Source organism: Schistocerca nitens, chromosome 7, assembly GCF_023898315.1.
Source record: "Schistocerca nitens isolate TAMUIC-IGC-003100 chromosome 7, iqSchNite1.1, whole genome shotgun sequence".
Taxonomy (NCBI): domain Eukaryota; kingdom Metazoa; phylum Arthropoda; class Insecta; order Orthoptera; family Acrididae; genus Schistocerca; species Schistocerca nitens.
In genome coordinates, this window is record NC_064620.1 from 377121555 (window position 1) to 377142205 (window position 20651).

A 20651-nucleotide genomic window follows, 5' to 3' on the forward strand; every position below is an offset into this window, starting at 1 on the left:
ATCAGCCAAATTCCATTTGACACGATACTTCACAAATACAATATAGACCACCTCTACTCAAGTCCAACCCAGGGAGATTTTTCTTAAAGAAAAAAAAAAGTTGGTTAAATAACCATTGCGCCCACACACCATTAATACAACACAACTGCCCTTATAACTAACAACATGGTCAAATTCGGCAAATTGTGGGAGGCATAATAACTGTCCAGTCACCACATGTTATGCGAAATAACAACTATGCACAAATCACTGCTGTAGCTTAAGATATGTTACGGAAAGGAAACCAAAAATACCCGAATAATAGTTTGCAGCGCACACGAAGTCTCTAATTCATCCCTCTGCCGGCACTATGGGTACACAAAGCTCCTCACGCCTGCAGTCAACTTCCGTTATTCGGCAAAGAATTCAAGTACATTGAAATTTGCAGCTGCAGAACGTACTACATGGCCCTCATTCCTTCAGATACCACCGTCAAACAATACGTCTAGCTCTAGCTCAGAATACAAAAATCATCCAGTCAAAATTACATAACTAAAAGATTCCTATTTCTACATACTGGCCACTTATCTACATTGGTTACTGACACATTACGATTCATTTCACATCTTCAAAACGAAGTTACATAATTACGTGCAGCAAAACCCCTGTCACCAGTCCACAATACACCTGCAGAGCACCACCAGACTCACTCAGATGGTTCAGATGGCTCTGAGCACTATGGAACTTAACATCTGAGGTCATCAGTCCCCTAGACTTAGAACTACTTAAACCTATCTAACCTAAGGACATCACATACACCCATGCCCGAGGCAGGATTCGAACCTACGACCTTAGCGATCGCGCGGTTCCAGACCGAAGCGCATTGAACCGCTCGGCCACAATGGCCGGCAGACTCATTCATCCCCCATCCCGCGTGCGCGTGTCGTTCCCATATGCGGCCTGCACATATCACCAGCTGCCGGTAGACGGCGTGGAACGCACATTCCTCCGACTCCAGAACAAGCGGCAGATTGGAAATGTGCTGGCCACCGGCACCACCATGAGCAGAATATTAAGAAATAAAGCAAGAAAAGAAACTTGAATTAAATCATGTAAAAGTATAAGAATTCCTGAACTCCTCCACGGCAGTGAGACTTGGACACTTACCAAGCTACGGAGACATCAAATTCAACGATGTGAAATGCGATTTCTAAGAGAAACAATGTACAAAATTAGATAAAGTTAATAAACAAGCACTTAAGAGTTAAAAGCTATAAATCATCGACTAATAAACGATGTAATATCTGAATATAGAGTTAAAGGAAAGGACCAGGTGAAAAGAATATCACAGCAGCGAACAGCACCGCAAGTTTGAAATATAGACTACATGCTAAAACAGGTCCTTGAGGGCACAAGAATATATGAAAGTCTGACTCACGAAGATGGTAATGGCGACACCCATGATGCTGAAAAGTGAAGATTATGATAAGAACGGTAAAGCTGGGATGGTCTGTCACAAAGTACACAAATTTTCGAAAGAAAACTTCTGATTGAATAGGTAAGTTTACAATCATGTGTCACTAGATTGCATTTGTGACATTCAGAAGTAGACTTATAACGTGAAAATAATACAAACTTGCGACATTCTCACTAAGCAGTTGAAGTAACATGTTGTGAGTTACGAGGAACGACAGGAATATAATCAGATGGATCAACGAGATGGCAGCGGGGGGAGAATGAAATGGAAGTGTGTGTAATTAGGCAAATGGATGGTGGACTGAGGACGTTCATTGAAGGATTACAAGTGATAACAATATACCGCGATGATATCTACGGAATGATGCGTAGATGACATCAGAAAATACGCAGGAGGAATATAGATGCGCCGGCCGAAGTGGCCGAGCGGTTCTAGGTGCTTGAGTCCGGAACCGCGCGACCGCTACGGTCGCGGTTTCGAATCCTGCCTCGGTTCGTTAGGTTTAAGTAGTTCTAAGTTCTAGGGGACTGATGACCTCAGATTTTAAGTCCCATAGTGCTTAGAGCCATTTGAACCATTTTTGAATATAGATGCATGTAACTTAAAAACGTAATGCCTTCAAATTTTCTAGAAGACGTTTCCGTTCTACACTAAATGTGAGATGGCTGATCATGACGAGACTGATCAGGCCTTAAGAGACTTGTATAGGGATAGAATGGTCTACAGGACATAAGTGTCGCATAATATAACATTTCAGTATTTAGAGCACATGCTGGTCGAACGTTGATACCTGTGCGGAACCAGGAAGATTATTCACATTCTAAATATTTCCTATAATGATAGTACAACCATTTCGAAAAGGTTTCTACTAACAATTTTTTAATTTGGTTTACTTCAGTGGATAACGAAGTAAGGAATGGATGTATTTGTACTTGTATGTCCTATAGTCTGGAGATTCTAAACTATCATTTAGAATTACATCTTATTGAACGAGGTGCATTCAAGTTCTAAGGCCTCCGATTTTTTTTCTAATTAACTACTCACCCGAAATCGATGAAACTGGCGTTACTTCTCGACGTAATCGCCCTGCTGACGTACACATTTTTCACAACGCTGACGCCATGATTCCATGGCAGCGGCAAAGGCTTCTTTAGGAGTCTGTTTTGACCACTGGAAAATCGCTGAGGCAATAGCAGCACGGCTGGTGAATGTGCGGCCACGGAGAGTGTCTGTCATTGTTGGAAACAGCCAAAAGTCACTAGGAGCCAGGTCAGGTGAGTAGGGAGCATGAGGAATCACTTCAAAGTTGTTATCACGAAGAAACTGTTGCGTAACGTTAGCTCGATGTGCGGGTGTGTTGTCTTGGTGAAACAGCACACGCGCAGCCCTTCCCGGACGTTTTTGTTGCAGTGCAGGAAGGAATTTGTTCTTCAAAACATTTTCGTAGGATGCACCTGTTACCGTAATGCCCTTTGGAACGCAATGGGTAAGGGTTACACCCTCGCTGCCCCAGAACATGAACACCATCATTTTTTCAGCACTGGCGGTTACCCGAAATTTTTTTGGTGGTGGTGAATCTGTGTCCTTCCATTGAGCTGACTGGCGCTTTGTTTCTGGATTGAAAAATGGCATCCACGTCTCATCCATTGTCACAACCGACGAAAAGAAAGTCCCATTCATGCTGTCGTTGTGCGTCAACATTGCTTGGCAACATGCCACACGGGCAGCCGTGTGGTCGTCCGTCACCATTCGTGGCACCCAGCTGGATGACACTTTTCGCATTTTCAGGTCGTCATGCAGGGTTGTGTGCACAGAACCCACAGAAATGCCGACTCTGCAGGCGATTTGTTCAACAGTCATTCGGCGATCCCCCAAAACAATTCTCTCCACTTTCTCGATCATGTCGTCAGACCGACTTGTGCAAGCCGGAGGTTGTTTCGGTTTGTTGTCACACGATGTTCTGCCTTCATTAAACTGTCGCACCCACGAACGCACTTTCGACACATCCATAACTCCATCACCACATGTCGCCTTCAACTGTCGATGAATTTCAATTGGTTTCACACCACGCAAATTCAGAAAACGAATGATTGCACGCTGTTCAAGTAAGGAAAACGTCGCCATTTTAAGTATTTAAAACAGTTCTCATTCTCGCCGCTGGTGGTAAAATTCCATTCTGGTGCTGCCATCTCTGGGACGTATTGACAATGAACGCGGCCTCATTTTAAAACAGTGCGCATGTTTCTATCTGTTTCCAGTCCGGAGAAAAAAAATCGGAGGCCTTAGAACTTGAATGCACCTCGTATTTCAAAAAGTTGGGAGACGAGTTACATCTCTGTAAGTAAAATACGCTATTAGATAAAAAACATCTGGACACCTGTTAGCGGACCTTAATATGGGGTGCGACCACTCTTCACCTTTACGTAGCTACAGCTCTGTTGAGTACACTGTCCATAAGGCGTCTGAATGTATATGTAGGAGTGTCAGCCCATACTTCAAGAGCTGAAGCCAGAGAAGGTGGTGAAGTTGGACACTGGAGTCTGAAGTCGATGGTCTAGTTCAGTCATAAAGGTGGAAATTCCGGACAGGCCAGAGCATTTCAAGAATATTATTGTCAACAAACCATTGCCTCATATACGCTGCTTCATGACAAGGGGTACTGCCATCCTTATACAGTCATCGTCTTCGAAGTGTTCCAGTAGCTGGCATCCGAAGGGACCAGTTCTTCACTTTCTGCCCTCGATCCCTCTCCCCTGGAAACTTTTGGGGCGTTTCCGTCTGTTTCGGGAGGGTTAGGGTGGTATCCGTATGCAGGTTTATGGAAGCTGCCTGCTCACCAGAGGAAACGGCCCTAGACGGCCGAGGGCATAGTATGGTCGCAATACTGCATTCACAAAGCAAGTGCGCCACCTGCTTCACTGCGTTAATAGTGTTACTTGCGGCCGGCATAGATAGGGCCACTCGCGGACAGTAATTCAGTACTCGCGTTTAATATGTTCTGCTCGTGTCATAGCTGCACTACGGTCAATTGGAAAAGAACATCACTCAGCACTTGGTTCTTCTGTCTGGTCACGTTTGGGATTATGTCTCTCTTCGTTCTTGGGCTGCTGATGTAAAGTATATGCAACCAAATTCGCAGCATCAGCGGCTAAAGTAACTTATATGCAACAAATATGTAATATAGATACTGCCACTATTGCCTATGTTCGTCTGTGAAATTGGACTCGATAAGCTACCTGAGCTATCAGTAAACGGAATATAACCTGCACAACATTGTGTGCGTGTTGTATGAGTGTCAGTTTCATTGTCACTGAAACCGTCAACCGATCGTTACATGAAAAACTTCAAACTAACATTTCGATAAGCTATCTGACTGCGTGTTTGAACAAGAATTTACAGGTGATACGGAATCTGACTTGTGCAACGGAATTTACTGGCCTGGAGTACATGACATGTTGTGGTGTGTCAGTGTATCTGTTTCGGCACTAAGTTTTGCACTCACCTCTTTAGATGACTCCCTTTTTCCATGTGGTTTACAGCAATGAACAGCAGCCAACAGCAGCAGCGTCAAAAGCTTATTCTTACTAAGAATGAACGTAATAAAAAGGAGTTTGCTTGGGTCCTGTTAACTACTAAATAACTTTTGGAAAGGCATTTCCTCAATTAAGTCTATTTGAAACTTCAGTATCATCATGAACAAGTATTAATAATTACAATTACAAATGACATATGTGTCAATAATGGCTGAGTGCCAGATTAACAAATTATTTCAATTTCATAATGGCATTAACATTTAGAAACCACAGCAAATTATTTAGATGTGGAGAATAATTATTATTTGGAGGATAAGGAGGCTTCTTTCACTGACAAGCAAAACATGGGATTATTGCAAACTCGTACTAACGATTACGAGTCTAACCCTGTAATTGCCATTGCGCTATGCTTGCGAATTTTACCTTGTATTCCATCTTCAAGTGCAGTTAAACCATCTAGACGTCTACTGCCTATATAAATGAAATCAGGCCTTGAGTGTGGTAAGATCTGCCACCAACGACGTGAGGGCAGCATGACACGCTTCTGTCTCCGAGCTCTCGACCGACACTAGTACTTCCACTCTCACAGACAGACCTCGTCTCAGAACAATGCTCAGAATCGCGCTTCCATATTTCACCCTCAGATTGTTACTATCGATATCTGAGTGCTTACACAATGCAAAGAATAGCGTTAAGATGGATCTATTGTTTTATGTAATGGGGAGTTCCGACACATTCCTTACAACAGTTGAGGGGATGTTTCTCGCTTTGTACTTCATTGTTGCAAAGACTGTTTTGAGACAAATTGTCCGAGTCTTCCCTGCCGTCAGAAAGCCGTGCTTAGCTCGACTACCGCTTGGTCTCTGCTCCTTCCTAGGCGACCTTTCCACCTTGCGGCTACTACCCTTTGTCTTCCGCATTCGGACGCGTGCGCCGATAACCAGTTACTCGCAATTTCGAGGTCATTTGCGCTACAATAGCGGGGTTGTCAAGTAACCTGATTCGGCTATAAATGTATGTCCAATATCGAATTCCGACTAAAGGGTTGAGTAAAAACTCTTTTTTTCTGCCTATTACAGTAAAACGAGCCATGTAAGAAAAATGTTTAGCATAGAGAAACATTAATGGAACGCTACGCCGAAAAAAAACACGTCGTTTCCCTTTACATAGCCAAGCAATTTCTGCGGTATTCCATCGCCCCATCAAGTACTGTAACAGAACCTACTGTCATTAACTTAATTAGTGTCTCTTGATGAACCAACCTACGAGAAAATGTTCACGTAGTAGAAGCATGCTATTACTGATAGGAAGCGGAAACGACGGATAGTCCTAATCTTTCCAGTTGTACTGGCGTTCTTTATCCTGAAAAAGCGCCAATATTTTACGCTTCAGTCGCTTATCGACCACATATTTTCTAAGGCCAACGACTTTAGTGGTGTTACCAATTTAGTGCCACTTACTTTGTGTTTGCTACTGAGACCTAATGTATGAGGAAGAACAAACGTGCCGGACGGTGTGTCCTGGCGGCTCTAGGCGCTTCAGTCTGGAACCGCGTTACCGCTACGGTCGTAGGTTCGAATCCTGCCTCGGCCATGGATGTGTGTGATGTCCTTAGGTTACTTAGGTTTAAGTAGTCCTAAGTTCTAGGCCACTGATGACCTCAGATGTTAAGTCCCAAAGTGTTCAGAGACTTGTTTTTGAAGAACAGACGCTCTGTCCAATGATACCATTGTCCTGATCTGACTCCCTTCTTATCAAATGTCGAGAAAAATTCTGGTAACTACTGCAAGTGCATAAATTAACACCAGCACAACTTTTGCAAATACTTGTGGCCGATTGCATTGTTCTGATTAAAACATCAGTTGGCTTAATATTCGTATGTCGAAAGTAATAGTTAGGTTGATAGTATAAATAAATAATAAATGAAACTTGCCGCCTAAAATGTCAATGTGGCATACGGGCGGACGTGGTAACGGCCGTAGTGTGTACTTGAAAATACTAGAGATTCTGTAGCTTAGGAGGAGCTCGGAAATAATTATTGCTTTATTTAAAACATCCCAAAGGCCTTGCCGCAGCGGTAACACATGTGCCGCCAGATTACCGAAGAAAAATAATGTCGGGCTTGGCTAGCAGTTGGATGGGTGACCATCCCATCTGCGAGCGCTGATGGCGAGCGAGGTGCACGCAGCCCTTCTGAGACAAAAGTGGAGCTACTCGACTGAGAAATAGATTCTGGTGATGAAAACTGACAACGGCCGCGTAAGCGGTGTGCTGACCAAATGCCACACCATATGTGCATCCACTGACGCCCATATGCTGAGGACGCCACGGCAGTCAATCAGAACCGTTGGGCCTCATATGTCTGTTCGGACGGAGTTTTAGTGTTTTATCGAAAAAATGACTACTTAAGACATCAGCAGCTAATGATGCTTTATGTATCATTTTTAATGAAATTTTCTTCTTTAGCCTTTATATCGTACCTACATCAGATAGGCCTATTTATAATCGAATTTGATTGTTAATGTTAGAGCTTGACAGCATGGTCTTACTGTAGCCACATCTCACCACCTCCAGCCCCCCCCCCCCCTTCCTAGCGCCCAGGAAAAATTTCTATCTGCTTGTAATTTTATCGATGTGTGCGACCGATTCCCAAATGTTTGGGAACTGAGGTGAGACGTTTCGCTACAGGCAATATTCAGGCACACACACACACACACACACACACACATATATATATATATATATATATATATATATATATATATATATATATATATATATATAGGGTGAGAAGTATTTAAACCGACAAACTCTGGGAGGTTGTAGGGGACATCAAAACAAACAGTTTTCCCCAATGTCATTTTTCCCTATTAGGAGTATTTAAACCGGTAGAGGAAGATTTCTTTGGCGGCAAGTTAATTAAACGAAAAAACACTTTTCCACTTTTTATAACCAAGAGACAACACATTAACACAACCCAATTTCAATTACAGTAGATTTTCAAAAATGCCTCCATTGACACGTAAACAAACGTTACACCGTCGGATCATGTTCTGTCTGACAAGTGAGAAAATCCCAGGAGTACGGTGAATTGTTACTGCTGCTGCTGCTACTATCCAGGCAACAAGATCCTCTTCTGATGCAACAGGAGTTGCGTAAACAAGGTTGTGCATCTCTCCCCACACAAAAAGTCCAGAGGGGACATGTCTGGGGATCGAGCGGGCCATGGTACAGGACCACCTCTGCCAATCCACGTTTCTGGGAATCGTCGGTCCAGGAATCGACGCACGACTGAAATGTGCCGGCACCCCGTCATGTTGGAACCACATGCGTTGTCTTGTAGGGAGCGGGACGTCTTCCAGCAATTCTGGCAATGCTCTGGCGAGAAAGTTGTAATAGTGCCTGCCATTTAATGGCCTAGGTAGCACATACGGCCCAATTAGACAGTCCCCAGCAACACCGACCCACACATTAACGAAGAACCGAACTTGATGAGCGCTAGTAACTGTGGCATGTGGGCTATCCTCACTCCAAACATGCGAATTGTGCATGTTGAGGACTCCATCACGCCCGAACGTTGCTTCATCGGCAAACAACACAGAGGATGGAAATGTAGGATGCATTTCACACTGTTCCAGGTACCACTGCGAAAACTGTGCTCTGGGTGGATAATCAACTGGTTCCAGGTTGTGGACACGCTTTATGTGAAATGGACGTAACAATTGCTCTCGAACGACTGTTCTTACATTCGTCTGATTCGTCCCCATGTTACGTGCAATTGCAAGAGTGCTGATTGAACGATCCCGCTCCACATGCTGCAAGACAGCTTCCTCAAATTTTAGTGTTCTTACCGTTCGACGGCGTCCCTGTCCAGGTAATCTGCAAAATGACCCGGTCTCACGCAGACGTTGGTACACAGCAGCAAGTGTAGTATGATGCGGGATACGGCGATTAGGATATTGTTGTTGATAAACGCGCTGTGCAGCTCATCCGTTGTGGTGCGCTACGTAGTACGCACCAACCATATGAGTGTACTCACTCCAGGTGTGTCGCTCCATTAGTAAACAGAGACAATGCACTGCTACACTGGCGGACAGCAGTTGCCTACAACTGAAGAGCGTAGTACGCCCTCTAACAACTGAAAAGCGTAATACGGCCTCTACCGGTTTAAATAATCCTCATAGGAAAAAATGACATTAGGGAAAAATATTTGTTTTGATGTCCCCTACAACATCCCAGAGTTTGTCGGTTTAAATACTCTTCACCCTGCAAATACCAGAATGAAAAATGCTTGTATTATAGCACAAAAATGCGTCTATGTGGCGGGCAGAGTTACGCTTGTAAAAGAAGGGAACTAGCTTTTCGACTTTTAGTGCAGTTTCAAAGATATTTAAATTAAAATATCTTGATATAGTCGTGCTCTTTTACGACTTAACCCTACATCCCCAGCTTAGTAAGCTTAGTTGCAAGGTGTTAGCACACTTGCATCTTGCAATTTGTATACTGAAGTTCCTGAACCTGTGACCAAAAACCGGAAGATTCACTAGCCATAGTAAAAATGACGTGATGATGTGTGTTATGATATACGTTACATGATGAGTAATATTACTCTTCTTGACACCATGCGTTCCATAACATAATAAGTGTACCAATACTAAGAAGTAAAATAGCGCGAGTATGTCAAGATGTTTTGATTTAAATGTCTTTGTAGATGTCAATAAGCCGAAGAGCTAGTCTCCTTACATTCCTAACTATCTCGAAGACATAATCGCATTTTCTTGTACTGTGGTAGACATTCTACCATAATTTTGGCGTTAGACCATCATAGCTTGCCAACCGATGTAGATTTTGGTAGACTCTGCCAACGACTGATCAGGTAAGTTTCTTATTGCCTTCAGTCAATATTGCTTATATTGTGGCAACGGATAAAGCTTTCACAAAACAACATGACGACCATTAATAACATGTATCTTTGTCTATACTCTCACAAAATTGAGATCGATTTGGACAAGTTTGAAACACAGAATGGCGCCCGTAAATAAAATTAAGAAAACGTGTTTTTCCCACGTAAAATCCAAATGAAGAAATATTCCTGAAAGCGACTTTCATTTTTATCTTTAGAATGCCTTTTTTTGTTGATATGATTCACTTTAAACAGTTTACGCCCACCCAATTCGCGTAAGATCGAATATTACATGCTATTTTTTGCCCTACTTTAAACCATCGTATATCGACAGCGGATAAAGATTATTGTATAAAATAATTCGTTTCCACTTCATCAATTCATGTATCTTCGCGCAAAGTTTGAACCGATTCGTACAAGTTTGAAACACAAAAGTGCTACGCTTCATAAACCTTCGAGGAAACGTGTTTCTTGCATGTTTTTGTACTCAAAATCCGAACGCTGTACATAAAAATGGTGCCTTTAACTGACCATTAATTTCAGTTCAATTAAAATCTTTTAGAACAGTAATTAACAGAGTCAAACAATTTGAGAGAGCGCTAGTTCTAGTTCTCGTTCAAACTTTGCTTAATGTACTGTAACACAGCTACAGTAAGACAGATCACTATACAAACGTCCAATGGTACGGGCTAAACCATAACCTTTCCATCCCATCTTCGTAGCTCAAATAGAAAACGAGCACCAAGACCCCACCAATCCTTAACATACACACGATCTTGTTTACATGTTTGTTAGAGCGTTTCCGCGTTACAGTGATAGTTAACTACTTTAATTTACATCCCTCTCAGGATACAAATTTTAGCTATATAAAAACTGAGTTAACAATGAGGTGTTTCTATTAGGTTTAATAGAGGAAGACGTAATGATTGATAGAATAAATATAATAACTTTTCTCTTGAATTCCTTTTTTATATTAGCGATTTAATGCAATATTACAGTCAGAAGTTTAAACTGTCTTAGCCACATTGTTTATTGTTTGGAACTGCCTTACGTTTTACAATTATACCTCACTTTCAAAGACTAAATGACAAATACTATGTACATTATAGCATTAGTGAAGAAATGGTTACAGGCAATCTACAATAAAGCTGAAACGTTTTTGGAGAAGTCTTACCATATACAAATAAACTTCATATTAAAACATTTTGCATACTCAATGTGTGGGTATATAGTTCCCAGTCGTGTTATGAGCAATAGACAGGTGTAAAATCTATCATGGTAGTCAGTGCGATCTTAACAAGGATAGCAATATGTCTAACATTCACATATTGTGATGTTACAGACATATATAATAAATGGTGTAAAGATTAAAAATTAAATTAGAATAAAACTGTTGAATTATCATCTTACATTTGTTCAAACAATTAATTACGCTGTTGAACTCAAATGTGTATACTTAACAGGAAGATAGGGGGCATCAGTTGTGAAACAGAATTTCAGTCGATACGTGCAATTCACATTTACATGGTATTCTGTTAGGCGGTGCCGAACCCAGCGGTCATACACCTTTGAGTGTCTCAGCTGGTGAACCTGTGTGTCAGGATAATCAAAAAAGACGTCAAGTTTAGCAACGAGGAGTTGTGATCCGTCGATCAACTCGAAAGCTGGCACGCAGGGGATGGGACTGGTTTACGAGACCTTGTTGCGGTGGACAGGCGCGCCGCTCAACGACTCACCCTGCTTTTGTTCACTGCCAGATCTCTGTGGACATTCTGTAAGTGGCTAGAATATCTGTGCGATTCTCTGGTTTACTGCAAAAAGAAACTCAGTGACACCTCTCTGCTTGGAACTCACCTCCTTTACAGACGGCATTTAGAAGGGTACGTAAGGTGCCGCTACCTATGGGAACCACGTGAAACTATAGGGGCTGCAGCGCAGATATTCCACGATGCCCAACAACGAATTCCAAATTTTTCAACCGACATTGGTGAAAAAAATGCGTTGCAGTAGTTTTTGAAGGCCCCTCGTAAAAGAGGACCCGCTACGGAAACAGCTTATAGTTATTTTCCTGTTTTCCGCCTGTGGCGTCGATAGTTACCTCCCCACAACATAGGTGCTCGCTCTCGTAAGTTGACACTACGAGAGAAGACTAATCACTCAGAGCACAGCGCCCTCTGGCCGACGCTGTGGAGCTCAGCAAGTACCGTCTTGATTTCTGCCCATTTCATAAAGAGCAGACGGCCGGGCAACATCGCTTAGACTACCGAGTAGGCCAGCTTGCTATTGAGACTTTGATCCGGCATGGACTACGGCTTCACACTTAGTGCTCATCCTAGCCAAAGTTATGTAAGCATTTGTTATTTACTTGTGTATTTTGACTCTAGTAAAAAAGTGTTAGTTACATGCAGTACCATAGTGCTTTACCTCTCCTGCTCCTACTAGCTCCCTTCACTCTCGGCCTATATTACAGAAACAGGTCACATGAGCTGACCCACGCGCTTCTATCCAGGCGGAATACAAAACCGCCCTTCTGACCTTCCGATTACATGGCGGGTGAGGTTAATTATCACGGCTTCAGCTGCTACTTGAAAGTACTCAGAGTGTACTTCCGACGAGTTATTCAGGTGGTATAAGCCATATTGCCTTGAATGGAAAGATGAGTACAGATAGAGCTTAGAGCATACCATGACAGGAGTGTAAGGTTTCCAAAAACATTTACCATTATTTAACAGGCCACCTAATTAGGACTGGCAGAGGAAGTGGGTTGAATTGTGACGACACGCATTTGTAGAACGATCAAATGACTTAAGTTACAAAACTAGTATCCCAAACAGCAGTCTAAGAATTTTGAAACGCAGACAATTTAAAAATGTCTTCATGAAAACTATAATGAAATCGATGTGTCTGAGTAACGTGTGTCAAATTTTGATATTAGCAACACAGTGCTGCCAGAAAGAATGGTGAAAGAACACCACAAAGCAAAATATATTAAAAGGTCCTAATCAATTATGGCAGCGAATAACGTAAGTATCAGCTACTTACAACCAAAGCAGTAATTCATATGCGACAGGCTGAAAACACTGCCAGGACCGGAAATCGCTCGTACGCAGTACACACACACACACACACACACACACGCACACACTTACACGTGCAGACCCAAAGCCTGGCCCAGTCATCAGTTGCGTGGTAGTTGCTTACTCGGTATAGATCGAGAGAGACGTCAACCGCCCCAAGATGATGTTGCTAGGGCCAGGAAACACGCTTGTTCCATTGCTAGCTCACCGCTGTCGACTCCTCAAGACAATGCACTTTCCTCAGCCTGCATTCGTCACGTAACTCGATGAGCAGCACTGTGGGACGTTACGGAAGTCTTTGTTCACATGTGTGTGAAATCTTATGGGACTTAACTGCTCAGGTCATCAGTCCATAAGCTTACACACTACTTAACCTAAATTATCCTAAGGACAAACACACACACCCATGCCCGAGGGAGGACTCGAACCTCCGCCGGGATCAGCCGCACATACGGCAGTCTTTGTTCAACAGCATCTATTCTCAGAATAAACATGCCATATACAGCTGAGGAAGAACAGCTCTGTACTCTGCAAAAGCGAAGCGACCTTCAGATATGCATTCTGGAAACTACATAGCGTGCTGGAAACAGGTGCAGTCAAACTATATGATAAATTATAGTTTACTAAATGAGTATCAACACGTCGTATTCAATTACGCTCCGATTGTTGCCCTAACTAATTACGCAGATAATCAACTACGGTCAATACTTATCGAACCATCAGTCGTAGCCATGTAATGACAGTCCTTGAAGTGTATAGCCGCAACTGAGCTCTAGCCCAATAAATTTATCTAAACACAAATTTCTAGCTGAATTTTCTCTCAGAATAGAGAATAATCAGGCCATTTTATTATATTTTTTGTTACCTTCATGAATCAGTATCGTCTGTCCAATACAAAAAATTTATAACCACAAGACTCTCGTTGCAGCCATACAAGTTGGTGCAATTATTCTAAATATCTTCTTCGTTTTGAACAGCAAAACTACAGTCGTCCGCCCATAACAGTAGGGTTCCTTGAATACACAATAAGATGGCTTATCTGAACTACAGTATAAGACATATTAGTTCACTTCATTACATGAATGATACAAAGATTTACTTAGGTTGATACAATTCATCGATATAGAATAGCTTGATACTTCACAACTGTCACTGACTATTAAAACATGATTTTATGCTGTAATTTATCACTCAGGAGGCGGCTGCACGGGTAGCAGAGGTTGTGTTATGGACTGGGCGGCTTTTAGGTTAGAGGGTCTCGGTAAAACACAAAAAGTGCTTCAGTCACAAAGGGTGCGGGTCGAACACAGGAAGAACGTAGATTGTGGAACCATCGGTAAGGCAATTGTAAATTATCGTAACTATGTTGGGAAACTGCCAGAGCTCCAAGCGCTAATAGCAAGCACTGAAGCTGATATCGTTACAGGCACTGAAAGCTCCCTAAAGCCGGAGATAGGTTCAGCCGAAATGTTTGCGAAGAACCTAACGGTTTTGAAAAGATAGGCTAAACAGAGTGGGCGGTAGCGTCTTTGTTGCCGTTAGAAGTAGTTTGTCTTGTCACAATATTGAAGTAGACAGTTTCTGTGAGTTAGTATGGCAACCGGAATAAAATAATAATTCGATACTCTTACCGACCTCCCAGTCAGATGATACAATTGCTAAAAGGTTCAAAGAAAACATGAATTTGATTTCAAATACATACTCGACTCATACAATTATACTAGGTGATGACTTCAATTTGCCCTCGATATGTTGGCAAAAATACATTTTTAATTCCGGAGGTAGGCATAAAACTACATCCGAAATTCCGTTAAACGCATTCTCCGGAAATAATTTCGAGCAGTTAGTTCATGAGCCCACGCGAATAGTAAACGGTTGTGAAAACACACTTGATCTCTTAACAACAAATAATCTTGGGTTAATAACGAGCATCAGAACGGATACAGGCATAGTGAACACAGCGTTGTCATAGCGAGATTGAACATTGTAGCCCCCAAATCCACCAAAAATAAAGGAAAAATATACCTATTCAAAAGAGCAGTCCGCAGCTCGTGGTCGTGCGGTAGCGATCTCGCTTCCCACGCCCGGGTTCCCGGGTTCGATTCCCGGCGGGGTCAGGAATTTTCTTTGCCTCGTGATGACTGGGTGTTGTGTGATGTCCTTAGGTTAGTTAGGTTTTAAGTAGTTCTAAGTTCTAGGGGACTGATGACCATAGATGTTAAGTCCCGTAGTGCTCAGAGCCATTTGAACCAAAAGAGCAGATGAAAATTCACTTGACACCCCCCTGAGAGACAATTTCCACTCCTTCCAAATATCAAAGAAATAGCATCAGATACAGATGAGAGATTTTTACCAAATAAATTAACAAATGACGGAGATGATCCTCCTTGATACACAAAACGGGCCAGAATACTGTAGTAGAAACAACGAAAAACCCATGCCAAATTTAAACAGACGCAAAATGTTGGCGATCTTTTACAGGAGCTCGAAACCTTGCATAAAATTCAAAGAAATTATGCTAGCGATAAGACATCTTCTATGCCTTTTCTGTGTGATAGCAATGGAGATACTATCCAAGACAGTGCTGCCAAAGCAGAGCTACTAAACACAGCCTTCCGAAATGCCTTCACAAAAGAAGACGAAATAAATATTCCATGATTCGAATGAAGAACAGCTGCCAACATGAGTAACGTAGAGGTAAATAGCCTTGGAGTAGTGAAGCAACTTAAATCACTTAATAAAAGCAAGTCTTCTGGTCCAGACTGTATACCAATTACGTTCTTTTCGGAGTATTCTGATGCATTAGCTCCATACTTATCAATCATATACAACCGTTCGTTCGACGAAAGGCTCTGAGCACTATGTGACTTAACATATATGGTCATCAGTTCCCTAGAACTTAAACCTAACTAAACTAAAAATGTGGTGTCACCGCTAGACACCACACTTGCTAGGTGGTAACTTAAATCGGCCGCGGTCCTGTAGTACATGTCGGACCCGCGTGTCGCCACTGTGTATTCGCAAACGTAGCGCCACCACAGGGCAGGTCACAAGACACGGACTTGACCTCGCCCCAGTTGTACGGACGACATAGCTTGCGACTAGACCTACCAAGTATTCCTCTCATTTGCCGAGAGACAGATTAAATAGCCTTCAGCTAGTCCATCGCTACTACCTAGCAAGGCGCCATGTGTATCATTGCTAATTGCTTACTACTATGCAAGAGATGTATTTCAACAAGAACAAGACTACATTAAAGTTAAGTATATTAAAATCTCTCTTCTTTTCTTTATAGTTTTCATCCAGTCTCCTGTTTCAGAATTGACGCCCGTCTGCGTTAGTTTCGCGTGCACCTAGCCACTCATTGTGTCGAGACCTTAGGGAATCGACACAACAAAAAACATCACACAACACCCAGCATTCGACGAAAGATCCGCACCCAAAGACTGGAAAGTTGCACAGGTCACACCAATATTGAGAAGGGTTGTAGGAGTAACCCACAAAACTACAGGCTCATATCATTAACGTCGATACTCAGCAGGACTTTGGAACATATATTGTGTTTGAACATTATGAATCACATCGAATAAAATGGTCTATTGACACACAGTCAACACTGATTTAGGAAACATCGTTCTTGTGAAACGCAACTAGCTCTTTACTCGCACGAAGTGTTGAGTGCTTTGACAAGGAATTTCAAATTGAGTTCGTATTTCTGGATTTACGGAAGGCTTCTGACACTGTACCGCACAAGCGGCTTATAGTGAAACAGCGTGCTTATGGAATATCGTCTCAGTTATGTGACTGGATTCGTGATTTCCTGTCAGAGAAATCACAGATCGTAGTAATTGACGGGAAGTCATCGAGTAAAACAGAAATGATTTCTAGCGTTCCCCAAGGTAGTGTTACAGGCTCTTTTCTGTTCCTTATCTGTATAAACGATTTGGGAGGCTATCTGAGCAGCCGTCTTCGGTTGTTCGCAGATGACGCTGTCATTTATCGACTAGTAGAGTCATCACCGGATCAAAACAAATTGCAAAACAATTTAGAAAAGTTATCTGTATGGTGCGAAAACTGTCAATTGACAATAAATAACGAGAAGTGTGAGGTCATCCACATCAGTCCTAAAAGGAATCCGTTAAACTTCGCTTACACGTTGCATCAGGCAAATGTAAAGGTCGTAAATTCAAATAAATACCTAGGAATTACTATTACGAACAACCTAAATTGGAAGGAATACATAGAAAATGTTATTGGTAATGCTAATCACAGATTGCGTTTTATTGGTAGGACATTTAGAAAATGTAACAGATGTACTAAGGAGACTGCCTGCACTAAGTTTGTCAGGCGTCCTTCAGAATACTGCTGTGCGGTGTGGGATCCTTACCAAATAGGACTCACAGAGTACATAGAAATTTTCAAAGAAGCCAGAGCGTTTTGTTATTGCGAAATAGGGGAGAGAGTGTCACTAAAATGATACAGGATTTGGGGTGGACATCATTAAAAAAAGGCGTTTTTCGTTTAGTGGGATCTTCTGATGAAAAACGAATCACTAACTTTCTCCACCAAATGCGAAAATATTTTGTTGAAGCCCACCTGACAGGGAGAAATGATCACCATGATAAAGTAAGGGAAACCAGAGTTCGTAAGGAAGGATACAGGTGTTCTTCCTACGCGCTATATAAGAATAACACAGAATCGTGAAGGTGGTTTGATGAACCCTCTGCCATGCACTGAAATGTGATTTTCAGAGTATCCATGTACATGTAGATGTGGATGTAGAAGTATACATTTACAAAAGTATATTTACAGTTGAGACTTAGGTAGTTCTTCAGTCCTACACAGTGATGTGGACTACTTCAGCCGAGGTCACGAACTGGGGCACAAGTTTTCCATGTTCAGCTCGATACTCAACTCCGTGGGAGGGCATTGCTCTGCTGAGAGAGAGGGTGTGGCTTTTAGACTCTCCCACACGCTATTACGAGTTGCAGCGAGATATCTCAAATGCCTGTGGTATCTATGTGGCGCTACGATCCTTGGACGATGCTCCATTCCTAGCTTCAAACATTCCAAAGACAGATATTCGAAATCAAATGAAAAAAAAAAAAAACATTGGAAAATGTATGAGCTAAACTGTAGCGATACAAAACTGCTTGGCATACATTGCGTTATGTACACACTACCTGATAAAATGTATCTGGAGACCCCTATACAGGGTGTTACAAAAAGGTACGGCCAAACTTTCAGGAAACATTCCTCACACACAAAGAAAGAAAATATGTTATGTGGACATGTGCCCGGAAACGCTTACTTTCCATTTTAGAGCTCATTTTATTACTTCTGTTCAAATCAAATTAATCATGGAATGCAGGAAATGTTCAAAATGTCCTCCGTTAACGAGGATACATGCATCCACCCTGCGTCTCATGGAATCCCTGATGCGCTGATGCAGCCCTGGAGAATGGCGTATTGTATCACAGCCGTCCATAATACGAGCACGAACAGTCTACATTTGGTGCCGGGATTGCGTAGACAAGAGCTTTCAAATGCCCCCATAAATGAAAGTCAAGAGGGTTGAGGTAGGAGAGCGTGGAGGCCATGGAATTGGTACGCCTCTACCAATCCATCGGTCACCGAATCTGTTGTTGAGAAGCGTACGAACACTTCGACTGAAATGCGCAGGAGCTCCATCGTGCATGAACCACATGTTGTGTCGTACTTGTAAAGGCACATGTTCTAGCAGCACAGGTAGAGTGTCCCGTATGAAATCATGATAACGTGCTCCATTGAGCGTAGGTGGAAGAACATGGGTCCCAATCAAGAAATCACCAACAATGCCTGCCCAAACGTTCACAGAAAATCTGTATTGATGACGTGATTGCACAACTGCGTGCGCATTTTCGTCAGGCCACACAAGTTGATTGTGACAATTTACAATTTAATCACGTTGTACAGTATATACTGACGAAACTAAAATGAGCTCTAACATGGAAATTAAGCGTTTCCGGACACATGTCCACATAACATATTTTCTTTATTTGTGTGTGAGGAATGTTTCCTGAAAGTTCGGCCGTACTTTTTTGTAATACCCCGTATATCGCAGAATTGACCACTATACGTGAGGTGAGGCCTAGCCAACCCGATAAAAAAAAGAGGCGGGAAGTATTGTACTGTCATCAGGAAACCAGTAGCAGTAGAATGGGGCAGTCAGGAGATCTAAGCGATTTTGAACATCGGCTAGTCATCAGATATTGTCTAGATAACAAACCCATGAGGGCTGTTTCATTCCTTCTTCATCTACACAAGTCGACATTTGGTGATGTAACTGTGAAGCAGATGTGCGAAGTGGTAACTACAACTAAACCACGACCATACAGACCTCACGTACTGATGGGCGGGGACCACTTAGCATTTTCGAGGGTAACTACAGTATAAAGAAACGCATGCAACGGGTGGAAGGAATCTTTCGTGAGTACCACAGTACTGTAGTCTGTCCAGCTAGCACAATGACTGTGCGTACGGCATTAAGAAATTATCGGGTATTCTGGTCGAGCAGCTTCTTGCGACCGACACATTTGTGTAGTCTAAGCTAAGCGACAGTAGGCGTGCCGTAAAGAGCTACTCCAGTAGGTGGCTGGAAACGAGTGTTTTGATGAGTCACGTTATGCTCGGTAACAGAGCAATGGAAGGGTTCGGCAAATGGCTAAAGACTGTTACTTGAAATCACGTGTAGACCCAACAGTGAAGTATGATGCAGGTGGTGTTCCAGTAGGAAGATGTTTTCCGTGATTATGAAGTGGTTCCGTCTTTAGAAACGAAGCCAAAACTGGAAGGCTGTGAATACGTTTTACAGCACTGGGTACTGTGTACAGGTTACAGACGACGATTTTATCATTATGATTGTACACTGTTATAAAACAGCCTCTGTGATCAGTTGTTTGTGGGCAATAAAATGCCCAGAGTCCTGACATAATTTCAAGGTGTTAGTTTTGACATGGAAAATCCACTTGGCCCCAGACAACTGGGCACAACATTGCTACCTTCTCTGGTTTCGACTCACGAGGAAGAATGAGCTCCCATTCCTCCATGCACTCTTAAATGTCAATGGTGGGCACACTCCATATTAATACCCACTAATAGGTGTCCAGATACGTCTGATCACAAAGTGCAGCATAACCTCATAAGGTGCCTCCAACAATTTATGTGGGCAGACATGTTCAGAACATTGCTCCCAGCTGCGTGTTGCATGAATTTGGCTGCGCCATTGGTAAAGGCTGACAATTGTCATCGTTTGGTTGACCGAGAATTGATTGCCACCGGAAGGACGATTCGACAATTTTGGAGAATATATCAATAGTGGCAGACAGAGAACTTTTCTCAGGATTGATGTATCTCTCTGCGGAAGAGTACGTGCTCTTTTGAAAGGTTTGGGCAGATTGAAACTACGTGCTGGCTGGCAGCTCAAGCTCCGGATACTAATCTTACTCACCGAATTACCCAGACACAGCCCGTTATGTGATGTGCAACAATTCAGTGGCTGACGTGAACTGACAGTTGCTCTTCCCCTTTCTCTCTAACTTTGTTGCCCCACATTCTCGCTCTCCCTCCTTCCCTCTCCCTCCCCCCCTTCTCTCTCTCCCTCCCTCCCTCTCTCTGTCTCTGTCTGTCTCTCTCTCTCTCCT